The sequence below is a fragment of the Salvia miltiorrhiza genome, unplaced genomic scaffold (assembly GCF_028751815.1).
Source record: "Salvia miltiorrhiza cultivar Shanhuang (shh) unplaced genomic scaffold, IMPLAD_Smil_shh original_scaffold_350_2, whole genome shotgun sequence".
Lineage (NCBI taxonomy): Eukaryota > Viridiplantae > Streptophyta > Magnoliopsida > Lamiales > Lamiaceae > Salvia > Salvia miltiorrhiza.
This window is the reverse complement of record NW_026651531.1, coordinates 22612-35765: the sequence shown is the minus strand read 5'-3', so window position 1 is coordinate 35765 and position 13154 is coordinate 22612. Positions and strand designations below refer to the sequence as shown.

At 40.9% G+C, this 13154-nt stretch overlaps 1 long non-coding RNA gene across 1 annotated transcript; it reads right to left on the bottom strand.

Moving 5' to 3' along the window:
- Positions 1 to 2697: 2697 nt before the first annotated feature.
- Positions 2698 to 4726, bottom strand: LOC131004179 (uncharacterized). Its single transcript, XR_009094920.1, has 2 exons — positions 3164 to 4726; positions 2698 to 2906 (listed from the first exon to the last, which is right to left on the bottom strand). It is a non-coding gene; the product is annotated as an uncharacterized LOC131004179 (long non-coding RNA).
- Between the last annotated feature and the right edge of the window lie 8428 nt (positions 4727 to 13154).

Below are 13154 nucleotides of genomic sequence, written 5' to 3'. Positions count from 1 at the left end.
AGATCTTATATTTGCTATGCAGTTAGCATGATTGTAAGATATCAGTATAGTTCTAGTTAAGACTGAACTGTGGTAAAATTATATTCTCAAGTCCTTGACTAGAGAATAAGGGTAGTTTACCAGTTAGACAGTTTAGTTCCCTTTTTGGATTATACGGTTTCGGATTTCCAGGCTGACCGAAACAAAGAATAATTACCTCGAGCTATGTGTTTTCCTTGGGAGGTAAAACCTTTTGGTTTGACCACTACCTCTAGTGTCTAAGAGTGATTCCTAGTTTGCGTGAGAGCATCACCTTCGTGGTACCTCAAGTGCAGTTGCAAACTCTAAGGAATCCTAGAACCACAAGGGGTCAAACACATGGAGAGTAAGTACCAAGTTATACGATTTTTCGTAAATCGAGGTTATGTGCTCAAAGAATAAATTCTCACATATTGGAGAAACCTACTGATCTTTTCACAAAAGGCTTATCGCAAATGGTCATTGAAAGATGGGAATGCGATTGATGCCAGATTGATGCCACCCACTTAGGAAACTTTAAGTATAAGTGGGAGAAGTGTTAGGTGATTGGTAAATAGACGCATTGTGTACTAAAAGTTTGCTTTAGTATAAGTGGGAGATTGTTGGATTTGTATACTGAAAGCAAGAGCGTTTTATGCTTGTATACAATGTTTCCTAAGTTCACTATCTAATCTCCTATCTGACTGTGTTCATGATTGCATATGTATGTTCTTTATCTCTATATAAGTAGATTATATGGTGTGTTGTAGATCACAGAAGACCATATAATTGGAATAACCTGAAGAGATATAATATGATCACAACCGAAATAACTCTAGGACAAGTTATTGGTTTAGGCTGCAGTATAGATGGAAGTAGTTTGTCTTGGCTACTTGTCTATACTGGTACATCATTACGTATTGATAGAACCACAGTTGAGATGTATTCTTCTATCTGACTTAAGTGAAGAATCAAGATCTCGGTGACTTATAAGAACTTAATACTAATAAGTATTCAGATATATATGTTAATTCGTATATCACTTTGACTTACTATGGGTGAAAGTTATATACTAACTCGAGTACTCTGTATCTTGGGTGATAGCGGTTAATATATGATATTTGATTATCTGTATTAGTACCCGTATCCGGTATAGGATAATGACATCCCCTTAAGGAGCTCAATAAGGTTTATTGCGCTAAACCCTGCAGGTTGATTAAGTTCAGGCGCAATAATAAAGTTTGAGTGGTACTGCTTAAGGATTTATAAAGAGATTAATTAATTTAAGTTGTCAGAGCTCTAATTAATTAATGGATGTCGGATATTTTAAATACAGAGATTTAATAAGTCTAAATACAAGCCCCCGACTCATCACCGGCAATAAAGGGGTAAGTCAGTATCGGTTCTCTAGTGGAATGAACTGATATTTATAAATTAATTATGGTCTGGGCTGACCATAGATAAATTAATTTATTTGAGGCCCATCTTTATTCCTTGTATCTGGTCCCTGGACTGGCCCAAAGTCTCCTAGCCCTAGAAGGAGAGAAGGAACGCCTATTACAGATTCCAAGCGTCCCACACGTATTTAATTCTATTAAATACAGCTGTCAGCTCTCAGGAAAACAGACTGATAAAATTAGGGTTTTGAGAGCTGTGTGGGGCGCAGGAAAACGTGTGGAGCATTCTCTCTTGGGACTTTCATAGATCGTTGTCCATCCAACGGTGAAAGCTGAGCGGGATACAGTCGAGAAGATCAGAGCTGGAGTCAGATTTTCGCAGGAAACCAAGTTCTGGCAGTCTCCGTAAAACGGCCATAACTTCCTCCACAGAACTCCGATTCCGACGAATCAGGCGGCCACGGAAAGCTCTCGCGAAGACGAAGAAGTCGTATGTCTGTGTGAAATACGATTTGAGGACGTTTGAGGCTTCAAACGAAGGATTGAAGCTGATTGGTCTGTTCAGATGCGAATCTGCGAATTCTTCTGAATTCTTCAGGTATTTCTGAGCTCTTTGAACACAAAAACACACTATTAATTGCAAAGAAGGTAAGAAAATAAAAGCGGTCCGGAGAAAATAAACCATTAAATCTCAAAGGAAATGGGATATCCAAAACCTCTTTGAACAGGCCTGTCAGAATCATAATGCAAAGATTGTCACATGCAATTGAATCTCAACCCAAAACTTATTCTCAGAAGTTAGCTAACTAAGATTTATACAAGGACTGAAACGAACAAAGGTCTAATCACTACGCCAGATTCGCTCATAGATAACGGATTTTATCCGTTATCTATGTGCGAAAACATCCGTAATATATAATGGTGTAATGTATGTGGATTTCATACATAACGGAGATTTAAGCGTTATCTATTCTATTATACATAACGGATTATATCCGTTATCTATAGTATTATATCCGTTATCTATTCTATTATACATAACGATTGTTTATATATACGTAACGGATTATATCCGTTATCTATAGTATTATACATAACATTTCAAACCGTCATGAAAGTTTAATATTCACTGTTATGTACACACCTATACATAACGGTTTTTTGATATTAATAACGTTTGATAATCCGTTATGTATAACGTTTTTGACCGTAATTAGATTTCTATTTCTCCGTTATCTATTAATTTATACATAACAGTATAAATGATAAAACCAACAATAATAATATTATATATCATCCAAAATATTTAATTTTATATTATTATCATAAAAAAGAATTCATACAAGATTTGAATATAGTCAAAATTCAACAACTGCTCTATCTATACTATTATGCCTTACAAAAATACTAAACATATTAAATATGCAACTAGCTAGCCATATGGTACAACTTTTCTTGTGAATTCACAAGCCTCTTCAGCTCAACGTACGACTCATTTAATCCACCACAAACCTGCCACAAAATCATACAAAGAGCCAACCAAGAATCACAATATAGAGCATCATGATAAACACTTAAAAAGTACGATTCAAAGTGATTGGTAAAATGGACAAAACCTATCAAGTTACTAAGCACTAAAAACTTCTCCATTTCACATTTTTTAGGAAATATTACTAAGCACTAAAAGTACCCAAAATTGATGCAAGAACAAGCATATGATTTTTGGTCCAGGGTAAAAAAAATACCAACATAATAGTGACCTTACATACCCTTGGAAATGGAGCAGAATCAAAGAGTTACCAGCTTTCTGCAGGCACTCGTGACAACCCTTGGTACTCCACAGAGAGAGGGTTGTGGCCTTGAATACAATAAATGAACAGTAAGCTTAGTTTCTTGATTAACAACAGTGTCTTACAAATAGGAAAGTATACTGAAGCTGTATAGTAATATACCACTTGCGAAAATGGTCGCTTGCTCCCAGGTAAGAAGAAACGATGGTCTGGCATAACTGCACCTGTCCAGAAACGACATAGGAGAATTGAATGCATTCACAATTGTTTCTCCAGACAAACCAATAAATTCAGCTAACAAAGTAGTCTATATGATTCAGTTGATTTATGTCCTAAACCTACTTGAAGACCATACTTTTCATGTCAGACCCAAGTAGTTGGGTAAAACATAAATGTACAACAAAACATCCTGCAGAGTACTGATCAAAGCAACATTTATGATAATATTATTGACCAATTGAACTAGCCTGTGGGGAAAAAGAAAGGAAACCTAATAACAAGAATCAGATTATTTAGAATCTATTTGGTAGTTTGCTCTTCCACTAAACTGGTTTGATTCAAAAGGATTTCAATGTAATTCAGTTCACCCAGGTTGGTCCAAAAATGGGTTATAATAAACAAAGCAACTGAACGCTAACCCCGAGTAAAGCAGTACTCGCACTATCTAAATCTATGGAGGGTAGAGTTAAGGGGCAATCAAGGCAAATGATTGCACCAAAACATAAAAACAGTGTTACTAAAGAACATAACAGAAAGTAAACAGACCAACAGGTGAACATGTCTCGGACAACTGCTGACTCAAAAGCTGACTACTAAACTCCTATCTTCCTACTGAAGTACCGTAAATTCCAACATAGGGCTTCATAGATACCCCAGTCCAACTAAATAACCAACTCTATTAAATAAATCAAATAAATAGATAGATAAACTCCAATTAGTCCACATCCTTAGCCCACGCCTGCCCTACACTAATAGATTCTAAATAAGAGCAAAAGTTTCAGAGTTAAAAAACTACAAGAATACATGAGTAAAAGACGACATTATTTCAAAGAGTTAGCATCATTGAAAATTCTCAACCATTGAGATGGAGTGAAAACAAGAAGACCTTTCCTTTTCTCCAAACCACCAGAACAAGCATGCAATAATCAATGTACAGAAAGATTAGCCGAACTGACCTGCAGAAGCTCCAAAGATAGAATGCGAGTTTTGCTTGTAACTTCATCATTATCCTCCCTCATACCCATCTGCAAACACCTTTTATAATTTGGTCAATCTGGTGGTACAGACAACTCTGAACTACAAAATAATAAGATGATAGAAACACAAACCTTACAAAGTGTACAGAAAAGAAGTAAAGCATCACGATGTCCAACACTCCTGTTCTCTTAGACAATCCCTCTAACAAAAATAGCACAATTAAGTTGCAGAATTAAAATGTACAAGTAAAGTTCAGAAGATGGAGATAAATATCAAGGTTGCTCAATGCAAGCCCCTGTTTCAGCATGTATAGAGTGAATCATGTTCTAGTGAACTACATAAAGATTAACTGACTGATCCCCGCAAAATCTTATTTACATGATCACTTACAAGATAGCTGCAAAGCCAACAGACTGAAATTTCAAACTAAACTGCAAGCCAATAGACTGAAATTTCAAACTAAACTCCTTGATTACCATCAATTTTTATATTCAATTTTATCAGGTACAAATCACAATGAGAATCACAATGATCATCAATTCAATACAGTGAAAACTGAACCAACACACATCACATATTGGAAAATCATTACCCACAAGCATTCATTGAAATATATCCACCTTTGCAAAGGCTTCATCGACTATTATCCACTTAGCTAACAAGATAAGCTTCAGATAAATTAGGGAAAAGGGGGAAAAATCAGCAAAAAGTAGACATTAATGCATTGCAAAAGCACCACAAATTATCGAGTAACTAACCAAAAAACCAAACTTTCAAATCTCACAACTCAATATCTTTAAGCAAAGAAATCAAATAAGACAATTCCTATCAGCTGGAAGTTGCTATCAACAGCCAATTAATGGCCAGACAACAATCAAACAAGTTAAATTGGTTATATAGAAAGTATCGATACCTGGCAAGCGAAGAAACCCTTGCAATTGAGAAGGTAGTGGGAAAAGAAAATACAAAAAATCTGGCAGCGACGGTGTCTAGCGGAGAATTAGGCGGCGGCGGAGACTTAGAGCTGGATGGGATCTCAGGTGAATCGTGGAGTAGGCGATGAATTGCGGAGGACGCGGAGACTGGGCCGAAGACGACAATTCACGGCGGAGGCGACTAGCAGGGCCGAAGAGAAAGGCAATGAGAAGGAGATGACGAGGGAGAGATGCGCAGAGGGAGAGAGCTGGCCTACCTTGTAGGGCTCCGACGCATGGTGGCGGCGATTGGAGGAGCGAGGGTGGCGGCGACGAATTAGGGCTATAGATTTGGGAGTGGGTGAGAGGGTAAAAGGTGACGCGAGAGAGGAAGAGGCGAGGGGTGACTCATCCAAAAACACCTAAGGGATGGACTCGAATTTATACGAGGTCGTCCTAGGGTGGTAAGGTGACTCAAGTCGTCTCTCAAGGAAGACTTAGCAGGGCTTCGATCGTGCTACTCACAAGAAACAGAAATAAAACCTAAACACTCTAATCGGGTAGATTGGGTCTGACACTCTCTCTTTAATTCTAGGCGTAATTAAATAAAGCTTGTAAATTATCTAATGCAGAATCAACAGGAAACATATAAATCTATCTAGGCGAAAGATGGGAAGCAGATTAAGAACGCAGGAAAGCCAAAAACCTAGGGTTTTAACTAGCAATCTAGGAAGCAATAGTAAATCAACACTCATAAACATTAATTATCTAGGCGATGAAAACATCAAAAGCATAAATCAAATATCATTATCTAAGTGCTCGATTATCTAGGCAATGCAATAACAAGAAAGCTTGTAAAGATTAACTAATCAAATGGAGAACTTACAATCGATTCAATGTAAACAACGATCTAGCGGAATCCACAAGTATCTAAAATGTTTCTATCTATCTAAACTAAGAGAAAAAGCATAAAATCGCAGGTGGAGGCTATTGCGGTCGGAACTCCTTAATAAAACCCTAAAAATCGGATTTTATAAGGTGAAACGTAACTGCCGGATTTCGCAAGGGACGGCGGCCGCCGTGGGACGGCGGCGCCGTCCCCCCTTTCGGCCTTTTCTTTGAATTGTGGGACTTTGGCTGGTAAAAGGCTGGCGGCGCCCGCCGTGAGACGGCGGCGCCGTGGACGGCGGCCGCCGTGGGGCGGCGCCGCCGTGGAAGCCTTTCGCTGATCTTCTCTCCAAGCAATGCACGGCCCGCGCCGTGGGGCCGCGGCCGCCGTCTCTACGGCGGCCGCCGCCGTGAGCCTGACTCCAAATATTGCTCGAAATGATGCCAAACCGCTCATCAACTCCCGAATCCTGCACACGACAGTAGAACACCCAAAAGGTCATCGAGCACGTGAAAAATAGAGCACAAAGGTACGAAGCGAGCTCGAATGCGCAGCAGGAAAACTCACAAAATCATCATAAAATAGGGCTAAACAACCCCCCCACACTTAATTCCTTGCTTGTCCTCAAGCAACAATCACAACATCGACAGAAAATCCACCAGCGATTCTTCCCACCAAGCAAACACAACCAATCCAAGTCTTTCAAAATATCAAAATCCCCAATCGGATGTTCAAAGTTAAGGTTTAAAATGCAACAACAAGATGATACAACTCAATCCGATCAGACCCAATTCTCCGCTAAGGGTGAATTTCCTAATGCAATTTCCTTTACAATCATATCTCATCCTTTTTCACATTCTTACATTTTTTTCACATTTCACTTTCTCTTTTTTTTTGGGTCAAGTTATTTTTGCTCTCAATAGACGGGCCATAATTCACGAGATTGAACTTTTGGAGGTGATCCAAAATATTCTCGTGTGGTTTCCCATGCTCATAATGAAGCCATTAGAGGAGCATAGACCCAGATCTATCAAAAACTCAACAACCAACCAAACAATTCAACACAGAGAAAGATATTAGGAAATTGCACTGAAAACACTCCCCCTAGCATCTACCGGACAAATCACGTCAAGAGTTGCTCATCAGGGTGTTGCACCAAAACCTTAAACTAATTACACTTCATTGGGAACAAATCAATCAAGAAAAACGAGGATAACAAACAACCAAGACACAATCCAGAATCGCCAATGAACCACTATCAACATGCGATGCACTTAAAAACAAGCAAGAAAACAGGCAAGGGGACCATTCGCCCCAACACAAGAAAGCCCAAGGACACAACAAGAAGACACCCACAGGATTTACAAATACTAACAAACGCCCCCCCACACTTAAAATCTGGCACTGTCCTCAGTGCAAACAAAAAGAGGGGTGAAAGAGGAAACTTCCCAAAATACCGATCCAGTGGTGAGTCTGTAGTGTCCCACAATGTCTGCCTCTCTCTCGTCCAAAGAACAAGCAGTCTCCAACACAACAACCTGCACCAAACAACAAAAGCAACAGAACAAGACACAAACAAAACGAAAGAAAAACGAAACAAGAAGAAGCAAGAAAACATGGGTTGCCTCCCATGCAGCGCTAGTTTTTAAGTCGCCAGCCCGACTAAGAGAAACCCTTAACCAAAATCCGATTGAAGCTCCAGCTGCCTTAGCGCCCTTGTAAACACATCTTCTTGAATTGCAGCTGTGGGTCCTCCAAATGAGCGTTCCATGCTCATATCAGGAGATGGTCCTCTTTCCACCCATCCAAGGAGATCGAGTGACACCACCTCATCGAACTTCTCTTCCAGTAGCAAGGCAGTCAGAAAGCCTTGCTCTATATCACCTTCCTCGTGCGGCTTATCCAGAGATTCCTGCTCAATGTCAGCCTCATCCTGCAAGGTAGCAAGGAATTTCTCCACGATCTCGTCCTCCTCCTGCAGCTTATTCAATAGTTCCTGCACAATACAGTTCTCCTCCAAAGCATCAATAGTTTCAACATAAGAGCAGTTTTGAATTAAGGAAGTGGAGGGAGTAGGTTTTTCATCAAAAGTTGAGAATGTTACCGCTCTACCTGCCCCTGACATACTCACAGTTCCCGTACTCACATCAATGCGAGTCTGGGTGGTGGCCATAAAGGGTCGGCCAAGCAGCACGGGATGCCCATTCTCGCCTCTAATCCCTTTTCCCACATCAAGGACAACAAAATCAACCAAGACACTAATCCCCCTCACAACAACCTCAACATCCTCAACAAGGCCCCGTGGACTACTAATAGAGCCGTCAGCTAGCTCTATCTTCAAATTCGTGCCTTTCAGACTTTTATTACCCAATTTTTCAAAAATATCAAACGGCATCAAATTGACTGCCGCGCCCAAATCAAGCATTCCAAACACCTTTTCAACCCCACCTAAGCTAATATCAAAAATAAAGCTACCTGGATCTCCTTGCTTGGGCGGTGGTCGGTCTAGTGCATCAGTGACAGGTGGCAGTGGCTCACTGGGGCATTGGGTGGCCTTGATTGCCTCCACGGTTTTGCTTTTCCATTTCCCCGTGGTTATTGGGGTAGTTTCCTTGATTACCGCCACGGCATGAGCTTGACGCGGCTGTTTGTCCTGGTTTAGGAACTTCCCAGTTGGCTGTTCTTGCTGCAGCTGATTTAGGGCTCCTGTAAGTTGCCCAACTGTAGTCTTGAGGCGCTTGATGGTAGCACTCTGAGACTCCATGTTCTGTTTGGTCATCTCCATAAAGGACTGCATAGTGTCCTCGAGAGACGGCTTCTGCGGTTGAGCTTGCTTCTGACACTGTTGGGGGGCATTCTGGTATTGCTGCTGCTGCTGAAAATTCCCTTGTTGCATAGGGAACTGTTGATACTGCTGATACTGCGGGGGCTGCTGCTGCTGATAAGCTTGAGTGTAGTTCTGCTGCTGAGCTCTCCAACCCGAATTGGAGCTTTGTTGCCCTTGATTAAAGATAGGCCTCTGTTCAAATTGAGGCCTCCCCGGATAGCTCTGAGCAGCATAGACCTCTGCTTCTCCTTCAGGTGTGAATCCCCCCATGCGATGGCACGCGTTGGTTCCATGACCAAAATCGCCACATACTCCACATCCTTCTGCTGGTGGTGCGTGAACTGGTGGGGCTTCTGCCTGGCTCATCTTGAGGTGCTGAACTTGCCTCATCAATTCTGCTACTTGCTTCTGAAGCTCATTTTTGGGAGCTACTGCATTGGCTTCAACCCTCCTTCCTCTAACTGATTTCTGTTGAGAACTCGCTGCAAGTGTGTTGAAAATCTCCTTGAGCTCATCAGCTGTCTTCCGGGAATGTTGCCCCCTGCTGTACTGTCCACCATAAACTGTGCCGTCTGAATCAATCCGTCATAGAAGAACTGCATCAACATGACGGGTGCTAACTGGTGCTGTGGGCACTGGCGGATGAGCTCTTGGAATCTCTCCCAAGCCTCGTGGAAAGGCTCGTCAGCTCCTTGCATGAAGTTCATTATTTGGCTCCTAATCTCTTGAGTCTTGTGATTAGGGTAGTACTTGAGCATGAACTTCTCACTCGCCTCTCCCCATGTGGTGATGGAGTTCGGCGGCAGGGACAGTAACCACGTTCTAGCCCGGTCCTTGAGTGCGTAGGGTAAGCACTTGAGTCTCAACTGATCCTCGGTGAGTTCCAGCAGTGGGAAGGTCTGCACTTGGGTGCAGAAATCACGGATGAACTGCAAGGCGTCCTCACTGGGCATCCCATAAATGAGCGGCAGCAGGTTTGAATCATTGGGCTTCAGATTATAATTCCGGACCGCCGTGGGAAGCACTATCGCCGACGTGCTAGTGTTCCCGATAACAGGCCTGGAAAAATCCCCCATATACTGTACGTTCTGCTCTGCCATGTTTTCTTGGTCAGGATTAGGCCGAACTTCTTCTTCTCCTTCCGAGTGCAAAGGAGGTGTATCCTCGATGGCTTCCAGAATGGGATTGGAAGCGATTCTCTCGTCACGGTCTCCCTCTTGAGACTGTGATTCCACAAAGTTCCTCGAACTGGACTCGGACTCCTCCTCCAGGTTTAAAAGGACCTCACGAGGTCGGTGAATGTTGTCAAAGTAAGGCACTAACTTTCTCTTCAAGCTACGGCGACCTTGCATACACAACACTAGCAAACCAAATCAAACGCACCAGAGGGAGAAAATAACCAAGTCAAAAGAAAGAAACAAAAAATAAACACGGAAAACAATGCAACACAATCAAATGCCTAAAGCCTTCCCCGGCAACGGCGCCAAAATTTGACTCATCCAAAAACACCTAAGGGATGGACTCGAATTTATACGAGGTCGTCCTAGGGTGGTAAGGTGACTCAAGTCATCTCTCAAGGAAGACTTAGCAGGGCTTCGATCGTGCTACTCACAAGAAACAGAAATAAAACCTAAACACTCTAATCGGGTAGATTGGGTCTGACACTCTCTCTTTAATTCTAGGCGTAATTAAATAAAGCTTGTAAATTATCTAATGCAGAATCAACAGGAAGCATATAAATCTATCTAGGCGAAAGATGGGAAGCAGATTAAGAACGCAGGAAAGCCAAAAACCTAGGGTTTTAACTAGCAATCTAGGAAGCAATAGTAAATCAACACTCATAAACATTAATTATCTAGGCGATGAAAACATCAAAAGCATAAATCAAATATCATTATCTAAGTGCTCGATTATCTAGGCAATGCAATAACAAGAAAGCTTGTAAAGATTAACTAATCAAATGGAGAACTTACAATCGATTCAATGTAAACAACGATCTAGCGGAATCCACAAGTATCTAAAATGTTTATATCTATCTAAACTAAGAGAAAAAGCATAAAATCGCAGGTGGAGGCTACTGCGGTCGGAACTCCTTAATAAAACCCTAAAAATCGGATTTTATAAGGTGAAACGTAACTGCCGGATTTCGCAAGGGACGGCGGCCGCCGTGGGACGGCGGCGCCGTCCCCCCTTTCGGCCTTTTCTTTGAATTGTGGGACTTTGGCTGGTAAAAGGCTGGCGGCGCCCGCCGTGAGACGGCGGCGCCGTGGGGCGGCGCCGCCGTGGGAGCCTTTCGCTGATCTTCTCTCCAAGCAATGCACGGCCCGCGCCGTGGGGCCGCGGCCGCCGTGAGCCTGACTCCAAATATTGCTCGAAATGATGCCAAACCGCTCATCAACTCCCGAATCCTGCACACGACAGTAGAACACCCAAAAGGTCATCGAGCACGTGAAAAATAGAGCACAAAGGTACGAAGCGAGCTCGAATGCGTAGCAGGAAAACTCACAAAATCATCACAAAATAGGGCTAAACAAGGGGTAAGGGCCAGGGGGTCTGGGCAGAGAGGTGACAGGAGAGAGAGACGAACGTAACCACCGCGCCGGAGGCGGTGAGACCCGGCGAAACTGCCTGAGAAGGAAGAACGGGAGAGAGAGGGGCGGGAGAGTGTTAGATGAGGGAAAGAAAGGAAAAAATTTATACCAACAATTATTTACTTTAATTTATTTAAGTGCTATTAAAAAAATAATAATAATAATACATAACAGTTTTGAGGCGCTCATATATAACGATTAAAACAACCGTTATAAAAAGATGCTCATAGATAACGGTCGGCTTAACGGTTTTCTAGTACCGTTATGTATGAAACTAATAGATAACGCATAAACATAACGGATTAACTTAAACCGTTATCTATTTCCATGGACAACAGTACATAGATAACGGTTTTTTGTCAAAACCGTTATCTTTTCAAAAAATGCGCTCATACATAACGGTTTTTGAAAAAAACCGTTATGTATGAAGTGTTATGTATGTGCATTTTTGTAGTAGTGAATATAGAAGCCGATACAGAGTTCAAAATTCGCTGAAGTATATTCCAGATAAGAGAGAAGCCGATACAAATCGCACTCAAATCCACAAATCTTCCAAAATATAGACCAAAAAATAAGTACTAATACCAATGCATATGTGATAGAAAAAAAAGCTCAACCTACCAATAGATTTAGGGATGGAGAAACATACTTATGCGTAAAAACAAAAGTTCAGGTCATAATCTCTACTAGACTATGTCCTAATCTAAAAGAACAAAAACATCACTTAAACCTTTCAATTAGAGGCATTGGTGGAGGCACTGCAGTAACAGAAAATGAAGACGAAGAACAAGCAGTCCAAATGAATAAATATTTACCACTTCAATAGAGGCACAGTATTAGCAAACAATATTTTCCAGCATCATCTTTCCATCAAATCTGCATCAATAAATCATCATTCATCATTAAAAGGAATAGTCAAAGATAAGTAGTCTCCATCACTTGGTTTAAGGATCACAGATACACGCATATGTGCATTCTCTACCATATATTTCACATCTCACATCTAGACTTAAAAAAAGAAAAACAAAAAAATAGTAATACTTTAAAATAACCTCAAAATATCCAATCAGTTAATTGGTAACTATTAATTCACGCAATTCCTTTTTTCAACATAACAATATTTGCTTGTAGCTTATTTAATAGTATGAGCATACTATCAATTACATATATAGACTTCATCACATGATCTTATATTGTATGTATCTCAATGACATTATTGCTGTAACATGTATTATACAAATTGCAAATTAAATAGTTATAAATAGATATATACAAAAACAGATAAGAAGATAGGGTATGATAAGTATTTCTAAAAATGGCTTCTCGAGTCTAATGCAGATATTTAAATTCTTCTGCTATCAGTTTGAAAGTTGTAATATAAGTCATTTTCAATTGGTAGCTCCGGCAGCAACATTTTCATAAATTTCATAAACAAGAACAAGATGAACCTGTGTCACTCTGTAATTGAAATAAGGATCAAATGATGAGACATCTACTTTGTACCTACATTAGGCCATTCGTGAGATTCCCGGCTGCATATAAAGGATAATTT